Here is a 13,101-nt window from a genome sequence, read left to right on the forward strand (position 1 = left end):
TACTTGCATTAACTTTGTTCGTTCTCTGTTTGGAATCTTTCCTCGTGGAAGGAAGATAATTCTTCTTAATATTCCTCCTTGAATGTCACCCAGTGTCTCCATCAATCTGTCGCCTTGCCTGGTTTTCCCAGTTCCCTTCAGCTAGGTCAGATTTTGAGCCCTCATAGTGGCTCTTAATTACCCCCCCACCACCAAGATCTCTGCATTCCTCCCCCCATCCCAGCCTCTTCAACACCCCCCACCGATTCCCACCGCTCCCCCACTGATGGCTGTGCCTTTAACTTACTGGGGGGGGGGTCTGACCTCCTTAAATATCCTGCAATTGTCCCTTCAATTAAATATCTGACTGACCTGTAGCTCTCCTGTCCCTCAAATCTCCTCATGGAGGGCAAGTTCGGTAGTTTTTTTTGTTTGATAATAACTCCATGCATCATTTTTTACATTGAGGGACTGAAATGCAAAACAGTTCTTGGCTTTGGAGGCCAAGGCATTGAGCGCCTTTAAGACCGAGATGGGTAGGTTGTTGATTGAAACAGGGATCGAGGGTCAAGGGGAGAAGGCAGAAGAGTGGTGCTGAGAAACAGATCAACTATCGAGCAGCAGAGTGCTCTCAATGGGCCAGTTCTCCTCTTGTGTCTAACGGGCTGATGGTGCTGCTGTCATCTTCTCTGTCACAATGAACTATGTTTTCTCATCAGTATATGGAGACCCTCTCACAGATTACTACCAGATTAGCCTGGCGGTCCTAGCTCTTTGTAAGAGCTCATCGTGTTTACCTTGTCAAACCATTGAGATGATTTTCTACTCGGCTGCTCACCGTTCCATCCAGGAAGAATTCACCTACTCGGCCGGTGAGTTGAAGAAGAGTTTTCAATTCTAGCCCCATCCATCTTCAGTTTTTTTCCTCCATGACCTTCCCTCCATCAGAAGGTCAGAATTGGGGATGTTCGCTGATGATTGCATAACGTTCAGCACCATCCACAACTCCTCAGATAGTGAAGCAGTCTGTGCTCAAATGCAACAAGATCTGAGTGATATCCAGGCTTGGGCTGACAAGTAGAAAAAAATATTCAAGCCACACAAATGCCAGTCTACAATCATCACCAGTGAGAGAGAATCTAACCATTGCCCGTTGACATCAAATGGTGTTACCATCACTGAACCCCCCACTGTCAACTTCCTGGGGGCCTACCACTGAGATACAATCTCACCATTACCCCTTGAAATTCAATGTTGTTCCCATCCCTGAATCCCCCACTGTCAACCTCCTGGGGGTGACCATTGAGATGGAATCTAACCATTGCCACTTGACACTCCAATGCTGTTATCATTGAGGAATGCCCGACTATCAACATTGTGGGGGTTACCATTGAGATAGATTCTAACCATTGCCACTTGACATTCAACAGTGTTACCATCACTGAATTCCCCACTATCAGCAACCCAGGGGTTACCACTGAGATAGAATCTAACCATTGCCCTTTGACATGCAATGGTGTTACCATCAGTGAATTCCCCAGTATCGACAGCCTGGGGGTTGTCATTGAGAAAGAATCTGATCACCATCCCTTGACATTTGATAGTGGCACTATGACTGGATCCCCCCCCACCCCACCCCCCCCCTCCCCCCCACTATCAAAGACCATTGCAAAAGAGTCTAACCACACCCCCTTGATAGTCAATGGTGTTACCATCACTGATTCCCTTCCTACCAACATCCTGGGGGTTATCATTGACCAGAAGCTGAACTGGTCCAGCCATATAAAGGTAGAGTTCCTATAGCCTCACTTTCTCAGTAGATAGTGATGACAGAAGGGAAGTTTAATCTGAAGGTCTCCACATCTCAGGTAAGGTTGAGAAGGAAGGAGCTCTGCCGGTGTTGGGAATGAAGCCCTGCTACTGGCATCACATGTCAATCTCCAACCAACTGAGCTAGCTGACTCCCAGCCTTATACGTACCACGTCTGAGGTAGAGGGATTGTTGGTCAGTCGGGTAGTCAAGGCTTCTGGGACAAAGGCAGGAACTTGGAGCTGAGGATGATCAGACCAGTCATGATCTCTCTGAATGGCAGAGCAGGCTCGATGGGCTCAATGGCCTCCTGTGCCTATGTTGTATGGTAAGCTGATGGAAAGAGAAGGGAGTAGAAGGATTCATTGATGGGGGAAAGGGAGGAAAAGATGGGGAACAGAAACTCCTGCAGCCCTCATGAACTGGGCTGACCACCAAAAGGGTATAGAGACTGGAATGTGCATTGTTCCAAATGTGGTATACCCGAGGGAAATGGAGTGTGGAACAGTTCACAGTGCTCCAACTGTGGGTCTAACTGAGGGATACAGAGACTGGAACTGTGCACGGTGCTCCAACTGTGGGTCTAACTGAGGGATACGGAGACTGGAACTGTGCACGGTGCTCCGAGTGTGGGTCTAACTGAGGGATACGGAGACTGGAACTGTGCACGGTGCTCCGAGTGTGGGTCTAACTGAGGGATACGGAGACTGGAACTGTGCACGGTGCTCCGAGTGTGGGTCTAACTGAGGGATACGGAGACAGGAACTGTGCACGGTGCTCCAACTGTGGGTCTAACTGAGGGATACAGAGACTGGAACTGTGCACGGTGCTCCGAGTGCGGGTCTAACTGAGGGATACGGAGACAGGAACTGTGCACAGTGCTCCGAGTGCGTACTAAGCAGGTTTGCTCCATGAGGTGCAGTTGGTGTAAGTGTGACGTTTGGTTGCTTTCTAGAGATCCTGTCCATAGCCGCCCTGGCCTTGCGGTGTATGAGCATTGAGAATTGTGAGTGTCAGATGGAGAACGTGACGTCAGCCTTGCGGAACGTGGTGGAGCGTATCCTGTCTCACATTCAGAGTGATGGGACGATTGGGGACATCGGCAGCACTGGACTCGCTATCCAGGTCACTGCCCATCGGCTGATCCAGCCTTGGCAGCCCCGGTCGCCCAGTTACCGCTATCTATCTCATGGATGACCTACCTGAACCAGCAATACTAGCTCTGAGATACAAAGCAGGGTTATTCTGTTTTGGATTGGGAAGATGGGCTACCACAGGGTTCGCTGACGGTGTCTCAGCTATTGCCAATGGGAGTAAGGAATGCAATGCATTCTGAGTTCGCAAATGTTACAAAGTGAGGTGGGATAGTAAGATGTGGGAGGAGCAAATAACCTTCCAGAGGAATGCCTACGGGCAGAGTGGGCAGCACATGGAGCCAGAACATGTAGAGGTGGATGTTTCTCAAGAACAGAAAGGCAGGTCAAAGAGATGGGAACCTATTCGATGTCGGAGCTCAGACTGCTGAAGGTTACCAGCCATTGCTGGGCAGGGCAGACTGCTCTATGTTTTTATTCAATCACAGAGGGTGGGGCATTGCTGGTTGGGCCCAGTATTTACTGCCCCGTCCCTAGTTTCCCCCCTTGAGAAGGTGGGGGTGAGCTGCCTTCTTGACCCGCTGCAATCCATGTTGCTGTAGGGTAGACCCACAATGTCCTTGGAGGAGGGAATCCCAGGATTCTGACCCAGGAAGGAACAGCCGATAGATTTCCAAGTCGGGATGGTGAGGGGCTCGGAGGGGAATTTGCGGGGGGGGGGGGGGTGGTGTTCAAGGATTTTGCCCCAGGATTTTGACAGAGGTGATGTTAGGATGTTTTGTTCCTGCTGAGCAGGTTTTAGTGCAACCAGATCTAAAATCGTGTTGAGAAAATCGGATAAAGAGCAGCGAAGATCCATACAATTAGTTCCTGGAGTGAAAAGGTTACCGCAGACAGGTGATTCAGGAGAATGTGAGCCCATATTTTCTGGTGTTTGGAAGAGTGAGAGGTATACAATTCTTAAGAACCTTTGTCAGTGTCGTTGAGAGTCATAGAGACGTACAGCAAAGAAATAGACCCTTCAGCCCAACTCGTCCGTGCCAACTCATCCTAACCTAATCTAGTCCCATTTGCCAGCACCCAGCCCATATCCCTTGAAACCCTTCCTAGTCATCCAGATGCCTTTTAAATGTTGTCATTGTACCAGCCTCCACCACTTCCTCTGGCAGCTCATTCCAGACACGCACCACCCTCTGAGTGAAAAAGTTGCCTCTCAGGTCCTGGTAAATCTTTCACCTTAAACCTATGCCCCTCTAGTTCTGGACTCCCTCACCCCCAGGGAAAAGACCTTGTCTATTTATCCTATCCATGCCCCTCATGATTTTATAAACCTCTATAAGGTCACCCCTCAGCCTCCGACGCTCCAGGGAAAACAGCCCCAACCTGTTCAGTCTCTCCCTGTAGCCCAAATCTCCAACCCTGGCAGCATCCTTTTAAATCTTTTCTGAACCCTTTCAAGTTTCACAACATCCTTCCTGTAGCAGGGAGACCAGAATTGCAAACAATATACCAAATTGCAACCAATGTCCTGTACAGCCGCAACATGACCTTCCAACTCCTGTACTCAATACTCTGACCAATAAAGGAAAGCATACCAAACGCCTTCTTCACTATCCTATTGACCTGCGACTCCACTTTCAAGGAGTTATGAACCTGCACTCCAAAGTCTCTCTGCTCAGCAACATTCCCTGGACTTTACCATTAAGTGTATAAGTCCTGTCCTGGTTTGCCTTTCCAAAATGCTGCACCTCACATTTATCTAAACTAATCTCCATCTGCCATTCCTCGGCCCATTGGTCCATCTGATCAAGATCCTGTTGTGCTCTGAGGTCATCTTTCTCCCACCATCTTTCCCCAGCCTCAGATGTCTAACCTGGAAACAGATGAGAGATTTTTGTGGAATGGACATTGTCAGAATGTTCTCCCTCCCAAACCTCCATGGATATTCCATAACTGGATTGATTGAGAACTAGAGACTGAGAGAAGAGAAGAGAATCAAGGATGAGGTTGTGATTGTGTAGGTGAGACAGAGGATCAGCCCGTGGTCTTGCTGGACAGAGGTACCGGCTTGATGGGCTGAATGGCTGAAACAGCTTCTGTTCCATCGAGTGCCAGGAATTCCCAAGACCATCGCTCCAATCCTTACCTCTTGAGCATCCTCCAAATCTTGTTCAGCTGCCTGAGACCCTGAGCTCAGGAATTCTCTCTATACCTCTCCATCTCTCTCTCTTTCTCTCACTTCCCATCTCTCTTTCTCTGTCACTCCATCTCTCTCTCTTTCACACACACACACACACACACACACACACACATACACACACACACACACACACAGTCCTTCTTGCCATCTCTCTTTCTCTGTCACTCCAGCTCTCTCTCTTTCTCTCTGTCGCTCTCTCTCTCTCTCTGTCTGTCTCTCTCTCTCTCTCCCATCTCTCTCCCTGTCTCTCTATCTCTCCAGCTCTCTCTTTTTCTGTCTTTCTCGCTCAATCTGTCTCTCTATCTCTCCCTCTGCCAATCTCTCTCTTGCCATCTTTCTCTCTCTCTCCCCATCTGTCTCCCTCTTCTACTCTCTCTCTCTCCATCTCTCGCTCCATCTCTCTGTCTGTCTCTCTCTCTCTCTCTGTCTCTCTCTCTCCACTTTTAAGATGCGCCCTAAGACAAACCAACTTCTTCAAAACCGGGTTGTCTGGTGACCAGACCTCCTGATGGACCAGTGATGTTAAGGGGTGCTATATGAATGCAAGTTGTTGTTTGTGCTGAAGTGATCAGCTGACTCTCTGTTCTGTGTGTCAGGCACTGAGTGCGAATTCTGAACTGGTTCCTCCCGGATCCTGGGACTGTCAGCTGTCTATGGAAGTACTCCTGGAGGGAATCTACAATGGAACCTTCGACAATCCCCAAGCCCTTTCCCTTGTGGTTCCAGCCTTGGAAAACCGAACCTTCCTGGACATCGACAGATTGAACTGTTCCATGGACGTTGGTTAGTGACTGAATTCCAAGATCTGGGAAAAGGAAATTTCTCTAACCTTCTCCACTCTCTATCTGTGTGTGTCTCTATCTCCCTCCTGTCTCTATCCCTGCCTTCCATTGTCTGTCTGCATCTCTCACACACACACACAATTAGATCCGATCCCCTATAGTATGGAAACAGGCCCTTCGGCCCAACAAGTCCACACCGACCCTCTGAAGAGTAACCCACCCAGACCCATTTCCCTCTGACTAACAAACCTAACCTATGGGCGATTCAGAATGGCCAATTCACCTGATCTGCACATCTTTTGTGACTGTGGGAAGAAACTGGAGTACCCAGAGGAAACCCGCACAGATATGGGGAGAATGTGCAAACTCCACACAGTCAGCCGAGCCTGGAATTGAACCTGGGACCCTAGCACTGCAAGGCAGCCATGCTAGCCACCGTGCTCTCACTGTCTCTATCTCACTGAATGTCTGACTCTCTCACTTTGTGTTTCTATTACTATCTTGCTGTTTTTGTCTGTCTGTCTGTCTCTCTCTCTCTCTGTCTTTCTCTAACTCACTATCTCCCTCTTTCTGTGTCTGTCTGCATCTCTCTCTCACATTGTCCCTACTACTGTCTCTCCCTGTCTCTATCTCTGCTGCTCTCTCTGTCTGTCTGCATCTCTCACTCTCTCTCTCCTTCACTGTCTGTTTGCCTGTGTCTCTCGGTTTCTCTGACTCTGTCTGTCTGTCTCTGTCTGTTTGTCTCTGTCTCTGTCACAACTCTCTGGCTTTACCTATATCTTGTTCTGTCTCTGTCATGTTCTGTCTGCCACTCTCTGACTCTCTATCTCTCTCTCTGTTGCTCTTTCTCTCTGACTCTCTCTATTCCTCCCCCCCGCCGCCCCTCTCTCTACCTTACTCTCAGTTTTTGTCTCTCTCACTGCCTCTTGTTTCCCTCTGCCTTTCTTTTACTCTTTTTCCCTCTCTCTCAATCTCTCCCTCACTCACTATCTTGCTTCAATTCTGTCTCTCTCTCTGTTTCCTCCTTCTCCCTCCCTCTCTCACCTCTCCTCTCTCTCTGTCTTGCTCTCAGGTCTCTCTCTCTCTTTCTCTCTCAGTCTGTGCTTCTCTCTGTCTCACTCATTCTCATTCTTTCTCTCTTGGTCTGTCTCTCTCTCTCTCTCTCTCTCTCTCTCTCCTCCTCCCTCTCTCTCTCTTCCCCTACTCCATCAATCTCTTTCTCTCTCTGCTCTGACTCTTCTCCTCTCTCTGTCTGTCTGTCTCGCTCCATGTCTGTCTTTCTCAATCTGTGTTTTTCTCTCTCTTTCCCATTTTGTCTCTCTCAGACATTTTTTCTCTCTTTTTCTCTCTCCCACAATTTGTTTCCCTCAGTTTGTGTCTCTCGCCCTCTCTATCTCTCTCTCTCTTTCCCATTCTGCCTCTCTCAGCCCATCTCGCTTCTCTCTCTCTCCCTCTCAGTCTCTCTTTCCCATTCTATTTCCCTCAGTCTCTCCTCTCTCTCCCTCTCTTTTTCCCAGTCTGTCTCTCTTTCTCTCTGTCTCTCTTCCTCTCCCTTCCTCCCATTCTGTCTGTCTCTCAGTCTATCTGTCTCTCTCTCTCTCTCACCCCCCCCATTATGTCTGTCTCTCTTTCTCTCTCTATCTCCCCCTCCCATTCTGTCTCTCTCAGTCTGTGTTATTCTCTCTTTCTCGTTCTGCATCGTTCTCTCTCACTGAAGACTGAGTTGATAATGACTTGTATTGACCTCTTGCAGATGATCTGCCCGTCATAACTCGTGGGGGACCCATCATGATTGACCCTGCAGATCCTACACGGACTTCCACCCACCCCTCCCCCACCCTGGTCCCCCATCCATCACGAAGCAGCCCCATGAGCTCCTCCCCTGCTCACCTCATCAGGGTCAATTACACCGTCTTGGAGGCCGTATTCAACAACTTCACCCATTCGCTGGTGCTGACGGTGCCTCTGGGATCATCCGTGTTGGATGTAATGATGGAGGCACATTATATGTCACCAGCCATCTTCAGGTAGGCCCAAACAGTTACCAGGGCAACAGACAGACAGGCCACCCATTTTCAGGTAGACCGGAATGGTAACCATGGTAACGGATAGGCAGGCCAGCCATCTTCAGGTCGGCCTGAACAGTAACCATGGTAACAGGTAGGTAGGCCAGCTATCTTCAGGCAGGCCCAAGTGGTAACCATGGTAACAGACGGGCAGGCCAACCATTTCCACATAGGCCGGAATGGTAACCAGGGCAATATAGGAAGGCAGCCATCTTCAGGTAGGTCCATACGATAACCAGGGCAACAGACAGGAAGGGGATAGGCTCCTGTCAGTGTCAATCATCAGGTTGAATAAATCCAGTCACTTTCGGGGCAACATTTATTACCCATTGCTAATCACCCAGGAGCCAGGCAAGAGTTGGCGACTGGAGTCAGATGTCAACCAGACTGAGTAAAGACGGTAGATTTCCCTCCCGAAAGGACATTAGTGAACCAGATGGGTTTTTACAACAATCACAATAGCTGTCCACGCTGCTGATATGTAATTCCTGAAGGATTCCACTGAATTCATGTCCCACATTCTGACACGCCAGTAAATCACCAATATTTGGGGAATTCCCGCATGGCACACCCTCCAACAGTGCGGTACTCCCTCAACACTGACCCTCCAACAGTGCGGCACTCCCTCAGCACTGACCCTCCAACAGTGCGGCACTCCCTCAGCACTGACCCTCCGACAGTGCCCACTCCCTCAGCACTGACCCTCCGACAGTGCGGCACTCCCTCAGTACTGACCCTCCGACAGTGCAGCACTCCCTCAGCACTGACCCTCCGACAGTGCAGCACTCCCTCAGCACTGGGAGTGAAATGTGATTTCCTGAACTGTGTGGTTGAGCTCACCTTGTCTGATATATTGGGAACAGATCCATCAGCTAAGGAACATTGCAGCTTCGGTGAGGTTTATTAGCGTGCAACGTAACTGGGGGTGCAGGCTGTGAGATGGGTTGATATTAACGTGCTGGTGTCTGCTTTTTGCTCAGTTTTCAATCTGTTGAAACCCCTGAGGGTTTTATCATCAAGACGATAAGTGGTATAACTGCAGACCTGTTCCAGACTGAGTGGTTCTTTGTCACTGGACGTCATGAGACGATTAAACGTGGGTATATTTCAAAACAGAATTGATTTCAGCGCGAGATTTATTTTCTGGAGATACATCATTGTACCCCTGCAATAAACCTCCTTGTTCACCTTTGAACCCTTTCATTAGCGCCCTTCCTATGATAATCTCAGCAGTGATAAAGGAGGGCTCAGTGTCAGTATCTGACATCGTGGAGTCCTTCCCCTTCACGCATTAGCAGAAGTGGTGAACATCACCAGTGGGAATTGGCCCATCGGCAAATCTGAGAGGCTTAGGTCAGGGAGATGGGGTTACGAATGGAGAGGCAAGAGGCAGGGGGAATGAGAGATCAGAAAGATGGGTGAAAGGTGGAGGAGGCAAGGACTACTACTGAATAGGCCCCAAAGGGACCTGGATACCTCGGAGAGCGGTCACTGAAAGTGAGCGTACGGGTGCAGCAAGCAGTCAGAAAGCTGTTGGACCTCATTGGAGGAGAGTTTGAGTTCAGGAGTAAGTCTTACTGGGTCCTGCTGGGAATATTGTGTGCAGTTTTGCTCTCCTTACCGCGGGAAGGAAATACATGCCTTAGAGGGAGTCCTGCGAATGTTCACCAGCCCGACTCCCGGGTGTGGCTGGTTTGTTGTACGAGCAGAGATTGCGTTGAGTGGACCCGAGTTCCCGGAGTTTGGAAGGACGAGGGGCAACCTGAATGCCAACAGGGCTGGAGGTCGGATGTACCGCCTGCTCAATGGTTGGGTGGTTCTGGGACAAGGTCGGGGGGTGGAGGGTCAAGGCCTCAGGATATGCGGTACACAGTTTTGGACTGAAGTAGGGACCAGCGACCCTGAGGAACTGCCTACTAGAGGGGGCTGTGGAGGTCAAGTCACTTCCTCGATTCAAGAGAGAAACTACATGAATGTAAACATTGTCAGGGCTTGGGGGAGGGGCAGCTGAGGGGGTGGGGGGGGCGGTGGAGCTAGAGAGCTGGAGTAGAACAATGTAATAGGGGATCTGCTGTGGTCATGTTGAAGAGCAGATAGTGCACCAATGACTAAATGCTCTATCTATGCCTCTGTTGTCTATGTGTCTGAGAGGATCACGTTTTACATAGAGAGATATAAAAGGGTGGGTGGGGAGTGTTGGAGAGGGTGTGAAGTGAATCCGTACTAAGATTAAGCTGCAAATTCAAAGTCTCCGTGACAAATGTAGAGTCAGGGCGAATTAAACCATGATTATGAGCCAAGGGAGGAAGGCAGTGGTATATCTGTGATGAGAGTAGCCATGTGACCGAGACTCTGCTGGGAGATCGGAGTCACTTCAATAGCAATGTAACAGAGACTCTGCTGGAAGGTCGGAGTTGGAGATGGCCCAGGCACTGATACCTGAACCTGAATCTTCAACTGCACAGCGTCCTGAGGCACTGTTTGAACAACTTGTGCAGTCTGGGCTTATCTGAAGAGATGAGACCACACTGCAACAGAGACTTTGGAATCTGTGATGGTTGTTTAGAGAGACTAAATCAATTTCAACCTCAAGCAAATCAAAAACCAGCAATACAAAGTAAATATTTGTACCCACAGACCCCAGACATATGGCGGGGGTGGGTAGGTGGGTGGGTGGGGGTGTGCTGCTTCAAAGCCAAAGTTCCCCTGCGCAATTCTCAACAGTAAGGTCTCCTGTTCAGAAAGAGAGAGCACAGCAATGAATCTAAAATCTTCCAAATCTGAGAGAGGTCTCTGGGTGAAATCACAAATGCATTTTGAGACTCTGGCTGAGTCACAGAACCATGCATCATGGAAAGAGACCCTTCAGCCCAACTCATTCATTTTGACCAGGTTTCCCTGTGTTTTGCCCATATCCCGTGAAACCCTTCCCATTCATAGACCCATCCACATGCCTTTTAAATGCTGTAATTGTACGTTTGGCAGCTCATTCCATACACCCACCACCCTCTGTGTGAAAAGGTTGCTACCTCCCCCCACCCCAGGTCCCTTTTATATCTTTTCCCTCTGACCCTAAACCCATGCCCTCTAGTTCTGGACTCCCCCACCCCAGGGAAAAGACCTTGCCTATTTACCCTACTCTCATGATTTTATAAACCTCTATAAGGTCACCCCTCAGCCTCTGACAATCCAGGGAAAACAGTCCCAGCCTATTCAGCCTCTCCCTGTAGCTCAATCCCTCCAACCCTGGCAACATCCTTGTCAATCTTCTCTGAGCCCTTTAAAGTTTCACAACATCTTCCTGTAGCAGGGAGACCGGAATTGAACGCGGTATTCCAAAAGTGACTGCACAAAGCCTTTCACTGTGCCTTGGTACACGTGACAATCAATTCAATCTCCAGTACAGGTTTAACAGGAGCTCCCATCTCTGAGCTAATGTTCTCCCTTCCATTGATTTTGGGACCAGGTGTTGAAGACTACCAGCCGTCTGACGGGGAGACTATTTTCGCGATACACACTCTGCGAATGTTCCCAAGGAATTGACCTACTCATTGAGACACCTGGAAAAGACAAGAGGGAAAGACATTGATGTCATCATCAGTGAATCTATACAAAAAACTCTCGTTCTCTGTAATTTTTCAACCTGATTTTAAATCACTTTCTAGAGATAATTTGCGACACAGAGGTTTCACCGTTAATGATATCATGTTCAATAGGTTTTCACATTAGATTGAATTAAATGGTTACACAGACTAATAGCAGTTAAATAAGTTTCAGATTTTCTTCAGACTGATAGACACCTGCGAAACTATGACTTCCAAAATTGAGGGTATCATTGGATGGGGAGTGAAGATACAGCACAAACCCTCTGAGAGTGCGGTACTCCCTCAGCACTGACCCTCCGACCGTGCGGTACTCCCTCAGCACTGACTCTCTGACAGTGCGGCACTCCCTCAGCACTGACCCTCCCACAGTGCGGCATTCCCTCAGCACTGACCCTCCGATAGTGACGCACTCCCTCAGCACTGACCCTCCGACAGTGCAGCACTCCCTCAGCACTGCCCCTCCGACCGTGCGGTACTCCCACAGCACTGACTCTCTGACAGTGCGGCGCTCCCTCAGCACTGACCCTCCAACAGTGCCCACTCCCTCAGCACTGACCCTCCGACAGTGCGACACTCCCTCAGTACTGACCATCCGACAGTGCGGCACTCCCTCAGCACTGACCCCCCGACAGTGAGGCACTCCCTCAGCACTGACCCCCCGACAGTGAGGCACTCCCTCAGCACTGACCCTCCGACAATGCCGACTCCCCCAGCACTGACCCTCCGAGCGGACGGCACTCCCTCAGCACTGACCTTCCGACAGTGCGGCACTCCCTCAGCACTGACCCTCCGACAGTGCGGTATTGCCTCAGCACTGACCCTCCCACAATGCAGCTCTCCCTCAGAACTGACCGTCTGAGCGTGCGGCACCATAGGTCAATTTCCCTGAGCCGACCGACCCTAACCTGCGAGGTTTGGGTGTGAGACTGAGCTGGACAGTCTTCAACTCACTCAACGCCAGGTTATAGTTCAACCGGCTTTTTGGAAGCACCAGAGTTCACCCACAATCACCGGATGAACAATCCCGCAGAAGCTACACATCTTTGTACTGAGAGCGGTAACCGGAGCAGCCGGAGCAAACCCACGCGCGGGCATAATGTTCAAACTGCACAGACGGTGACGCGAGGGTCGATTGGAACCTGTGTCCCAAGCGCTTTGAGTCAGCCAGTGTGAACCAATCAGCCGCGAGCGCTAAGCGCGGCGCCACCCGGCTCCATAGCTCAGCGGTTAGAGCACTGGTCTTGTAAACCAGGGGTCGTGAGTTCAAATCTCACTGGCGCCTCGTCATCCGTGCTGCCCGGCCCGGCCAGAGCCGACTCTGTTTCAACGCTCGGGATGAGACTGAGGAGCACTTTGTTGGAATCGCTCCACGCCAGTTTGTGGTCCAAGCGGCTCCTTTGGCAGCACGAGCTTTCACCCTCCAACCACCGGATGAACGAGTCGAGCTCAGAAAAAACCCTGTTGGTCTGACCGCTTGCTGCTGTTTTTGTCAATCAAGAGCTTGGGAATTGATGTCTGAAACACCAAGGTCATTACCCTGAAGTGACAGACACCTGTCTCCTCTC

At 50.0% G+C, this 13,101-nt stretch overlaps 1 non-coding gene across 1 annotated transcript; it reads left to right on the forward strand.

Moving 5' to 3' along the window:
- The first annotated feature begins 12,745 nt into the window (after positions 1 to 12,745).
- On the forward strand, positions 12,746 to 12,818 carry trnat-ugu (transfer RNA threonine (anticodon UGU)). Its single transcript has one exon. It is a non-coding gene; the product is annotated as a tRNA-Thr (tRNA).
- The last annotated feature ends 283 nt before the right edge of the window (positions 12,819 to 13,101 follow it).

This window comes from Chiloscyllium punctatum, chromosome 34 (assembly GCF_047496795.1).
Source record: "Chiloscyllium punctatum isolate Juve2018m chromosome 34, sChiPun1.3, whole genome shotgun sequence".
In the NCBI taxonomy this organism is placed as follows: domain Eukaryota; kingdom Metazoa; phylum Chordata; class Chondrichthyes; order Orectolobiformes; family Hemiscylliidae; genus Chiloscyllium; species Chiloscyllium punctatum.